Source organism: Piliocolobus tephrosceles, chromosome 7 (assembly GCF_002776525.5).
Source record: "Piliocolobus tephrosceles isolate RC106 chromosome 7, ASM277652v3, whole genome shotgun sequence".
In the NCBI taxonomy this organism is placed as follows: Eukaryota; Metazoa; Chordata; class Mammalia; order Primates; family Cercopithecidae; genus Piliocolobus; species Piliocolobus tephrosceles.
The window spans coordinates 75,054,710-75,060,061 of record NC_045440.1 but is presented as its reverse complement, the minus strand read 5'-3'; the positions used below and the strand labels follow the sequence as shown (position 1 = coordinate 75,060,061).

The 5,352-nt window shown below is 43.2% G+C and overlaps 1 non-coding gene across 1 annotated transcript; it reads right to left on the bottom strand.

Moving 5' to 3' along the window:
* Positions 1-3,523: 3,523 nt before the first annotated feature.
* Positions 3,524-3,631, bottom strand: LOC111520989. The gene has a single exon (XR_002724822.1). It is a non-coding gene; the product is annotated as a U6 spliceosomal RNA (small nuclear RNA).
* Between the last annotated feature and the right edge of the window lie 1,721 nt (positions 3,632-5,352).

Below are 5,352 nucleotides of genomic sequence, written 5' to 3'. Positions count from 1 at the left end.
GGCACCCTAACTGAAACTGTGACGGAGGCAGTTATGTCACACTTCTACTTTCTTTTCTTAGCCCCTGTTGTCTAGCACTCCCACCAGCCCCTGTGGGCCTCCCACACGCACACTCAAGGCACGTGCTCACATACACAGTCCCCTCCTACTTGGAAAAACCTTCCATCCACCAAAACCTCCTTCCCTTCTCCAAAATAACCTCTTCTCTCCCCAACAATATTGCCTAGTATTTTTCTTTTTCTTTTATTTTTCCTTTTCTTTTTCTTGTTTTACACCTTCAGCTGCACTACACATCTGTAGGAATAAATTTTACTTATACAGCTGCACTAAACGCGTATAGGAATACATTTTACTCATACAGGGGTTGGACTTGAAAATTCAATCATTTGAATTAAGGAGTGAAATTGAACCCCACGGTCCTAGTATGTATGAGCTGCTATAATAGGATACCATAGACTGGGTGGCTCAAGCAACAAATATTTATTTCTCCCAGTTCTGGAGCTAGGAAATCCAAGATCAAGGCACCAGCAAATGCGATGTCTGTTGAAGGCCGACTACCTCATTCATAGGCAGCCAACTTTTCACTGTGTCCTCATATGATGGAAAGGGAAGGGCATTCTCTGACGTCTCTTTTGTAAGGCGCTAATCCCATTCATAAAGGCTCCACCCTCGCGACTTCATTACCTCCCCCAAGGCCCTGCCACCTAATATCATCACAGTGGGGATTACGATTGCAACACAGGAATTTTGGGGAAGCCACACGAATGAATTTGGGGGTACATGCAGTCCATGGTACCTGCTAAAAATTTCAGCATCATGAGAGAGAAGCATGAATTATTAAGATAATTACTAAGAAGTATATATGGATTGGAGGACCTACCTACAGTCAAATGCATTTCTGAGCAGCCACTGAACAATTTAAGAAGCTACTCTCAGTCTTTTATCTCATGCCCAAGTTACACCAAGAGCAAAACAACTGGATTCTCGAGCACTAATCCTTGGTTATCTGCACATGAAAGCCTGCTGTTACTTTTTGCCTGAAAGCATGTTGTTCTCATTAGCAGTTATATCCAGATCAGGCCGACTTATGAACACTAAGGAAACAGAAGCTCTTCATTTCTCTTGCTTTGAATTACTGCTTCCTCTCTTGGCTCTGAGAATTATAAATGAATGTTATACAAGAAAATGCGTCTTCTGCCCATTGGCCACATTTGTGCTTATGTTCAGAACAACCCCATCTTCTTTCCTCTATTACCAATAGTATCTTATGAGTCTTAGATAATTTTTTTTTTTTTTTTTTTTGAGACAGAGTCTTACTCTGTCGCTCAGGCTGGAGTGCAGTGGCATGATCTCGGCTCACTGCAACCTCTACCTCCTGGGTTCAAGCGATTCTCCTGCCTCAGCCTCCTGAGTAGGTGGGGTTACAGACATGTGCCATCATGCCTGGCTAATTTTCGTATTTTTAGTAGAGACAGGGTTTCACCATGTTGGTCAGGCTGGTCTCGAACTCCTGACGTTGTGATCCACCTGGCTCGGCCTCCCAAAGTACTGGGATTACAGGCATGAGCCCCTGTGTCCAGCCGAGTCTAGATAACTTTTAAAAGAGCATTGCTAACAGGATTGGTGGTGGTAATTATGTTTTGGTGATGGTAATAGTGCTATAATTTCATTTAATTAGCCACAATATGAAAACAACATTAAAGAAGACATGTTAAAATAACAATAATAAAATTGAAAGCCCACCACCTTCACACATTTTTCATATAGCTTCATTAAGAGTGTCCATATTAAATATATTATTTTATATTCCTATTTTTACAATATGATGATAAGCAAAACATCTGTACCTGGTGCCGGATGGTGGAGTGGGCAGGCGGGTGTATGTTATGGGTGAGGTGGCCGTCATTCACACCAAGTCTTTTTTTAAAATATTTTAATTCATACTTAATTTATTGTAACTTTTTTTTTTAATTGAGACAGAGTCTGGCTCTATCACCCAGGCCGAAGTTCAGTGGCGCTATCTCAGCTCACAGCAACCTCTGCCTCCGGTGTTCAAGCAATTCTCATGCCTCAGCCTCCTGAGTAGCTGGGATTACAGGCGCCCACCACCATGCCCACCTAATTTTTGTATTTTTAGTGGAGATGGGGTTTCACCATGTTAGCCAGGCTGGTCTCCAGCTCCTGATCTCAGGTAATCCATCCGTCTCGGCCTCCCAAAGTGCTGGGATTACAGGTGTGAACCACCACACCTAGTCATATTTAATTTATTTAATTGCAGTTATTTATTTATTTATTTATTTTTAGGGATGGAGTCTTACTCTGTTGCCCAGGCTGGAGTTCAGTGATGCAATCACAGCTCACTGCAGTCTCAAATTCCTGGGCTCAAGCCACCCTCCTGCCTCAGCCAGCAGAGTAGCTGGGACTATAGATGTACACCACAATGCTGGGCTCCACCAAGTCTAAATTAAGCTTATTAATTGATCAATACAATATTAATCTCTATTGACTGCTAAAACTCATGGATATTCCATTAATTAGCAACTTAAAATACCATCCTTCTAGATTCTAAACAGAGAATATAACATTTAACTCTTTGCTTCCCAACTCTCATGGAAAGCTGAGGTTTGAGAAACAGCACTCGTATAGAATTGCATGAATGCCCTAATTCAAGCATCTATTTCACTCTGCAGCAAGCAAGTCCCTGGGTGTGCTGGCTAACTTGGCCCTTTTTGTTTGTTTGCTTTTTTCTTTTTGAACTTTTTTTTTCCTTTGGCCCTTATTTTTTGACTGCAATCAGCTGTGTCAAGCTCTTCATGTACCTCAGGCGATGTTATCATGTATCTTCATGTACCTCAGGTGATGCTATCAGAATTGACATGCTATCATGTCAAATCTCAAAATGAGAAGTATAAAGATGTGAAAATGTGTATCACCTGAAAACTCACCAAAGAAATGTAAGCAACAGTGAGATGACTTTGTTTACCAGATTAGCAGTGATTTCTTTTTAATTGATAATGAATACATTGCTAGGCAATCACAAGTGGTGTGATCTGGCTGGAGTGTCAAGCATGACATGGATAGCAAGAGGTAGGGACCTGATTCATTCATGCATGTATTCATGTTTATTAAGATCCCACTGTGTGCCAGGCACTGCAATAGGTGGTAAAGATACGATGGTGAGCAAAAACACATACGGCTCCTGCTCTTGTGGAGATACAGTCTAGTGGGGTAAGATAGCTATTAATCAATAATCACACTAATTAATCTAAGTTGGGCGTTCTGCTCCAGGGACCACTAGGTGTCCTCATATCCACTCACTCTATCTACAATAACAGAGTTCCAGGTACACAGCTAAGCACAAGGCAGCTAAAATAAAGGCTACTTTTCTGAGCCTCTCTTACAGCTGAGTGTAGCCACATGACCAAGTTCGTTCATTAGTTCATTCTCTTTCTTTCTCCTTTTCTTTTTCTTTTCCTTCCTTCCTTCCTCTTCCTTTCTTTCTCTCTCTCTCTTTCTCTCCTTCCTTCACATGGACCACTTCACGAATTTGCATGTCATCCTTGCGCTGGGGCCTTAGCTAATGTTCTCTGTATGGTTCCAAGTTTAGTATATATGCTACAGAAGCAAGCACATGACCAAGTTCTGATCAGTACAAGGTGAGTAAAAGTAATCAGTGCAATTCCTGGGTCATGCTTTTATAAGGAGCATCTGTTTCCTTCCTTTTCTCTTTCTTCCTTCCACTGGCTGGAATGTCGATGTGGCAGAGCATTCTCCCAAAGCATGCTAGGGAGCCCAACAAGGCAGAATGATCCTGAGTTCCGAACATCAGAGCCTCCAGACAAGTCCTGGGCTGCTTAGGCCCACACCAGATTTACAAAAATTACCTGGGCACAAAAACTACCTGGGCATGGTGGCAGATGCCTGTAATCCCAGCTACTCTGGAGGCTGAGACAGGAGAATTGCTTGAACCTGGGAGGAGGAGAATTGCTTGAACCTGGGAGGAGGAGGTTGCAGTGAGCCAAGATTGCGCTACTGTACTCCAGCCTAGGCGACAAGAGCGAAACTCTATCTCAAAAAAAAAAGGACTAAACAAAGGCCACTGTGGCTTACAGCCTAGAGTAAGAATGTATTAAAATAATGGTGGGAGCTGATGCCAGGCTCCAAGGACTTGAAGGCCATATCAGAGATGTGAGTCTTCATTCTAAGACCAGGTGGGCTTGAGTCCAAGCAACATAGGACCAGCCTGAGCAACAAAGGAAGACCCTCACCCAAAAGAAAAGTTAGCTGTGTGGTGGTATGTACCTGTGGTCCCAAATACTGAGGAGGCTGAGGTGGGAGGATTGTTTGAGCCAAGAAAGTCAAAGCTGCAGTGAGCTGTGAGCTGTGATTATGCCACTGCACTCCAGCCGGGGGAGACAGAATGAGATCCTGTCTCATTAAAAAGAAAAAAAAAAAAGCAGTGGGAAATGGTTAAAATATTTTAAGCAGGGTAATGATATTATCAGATTTGTGTTTCAGATACATTGCTCTAGTTGGGATTACGGTTAGGATTATGGTTTGGTTAATACTGCAGCAGTCTAGAAAGAAATTCACAACCACGTGAGGAGGTAAGTATTATTATTAACTGTATTTTAGAGATGTGAAAACTCTGGCTTTAGGCACACAATTAGTGGCTGAGCCAGGACACAAAGCCAGGTCAGAGAGTGTTCTACCAGCATTGCCATAATATATTTACCAGTCCCCTGGCATTGCACTGGGGTAGCAGAATAGCTTTTCTCTTGTATCTTGTGCACAAGGATTGTATTACCGGGCACGATGCTTTACCCAACTTTCAAAGTAGACAGCCAACTTGACCTGCTAAGATATTCTTCCTCCTGTACCCTGATTCTGGTGGAGAAATGCTCCTGAACCCTCTGCCTCCATGCTTACCCATAAGTTGTGGGGACAGAAGCACAGTGTGAGAAACAGACTCCACCACACCTTCTTGGCTGTGCAAAGAAGTCAGATGATGTTCGAGTCTGTGCTATTGTGCCAGAAAGTGTATTAAGGAAGAAATAGTCCCTCTAGTGCAGAAAACGGGCTCTTCCATGAATTCAGGACCAAATCTTTTCATATAGAAAATCCATGTAGAATGAGGGGGTCAGGGCCGGGCGCTGTGGCTCACACCTGTAATCCCAGGGCTTTGGGAGGCCGAGGCGGGCAGATCACTTGAGACCAGCCTGGCCAACATGGTGAAACCCCGTCTCAACTAAAAATACAAAAATTACCTGGGTGTGGTGGTGTGCACCTGTAATCCCAGATACTCAGGAAGCTGAGGCAGGAGAATGGTTTGAACCCAGGAAATGGACATTG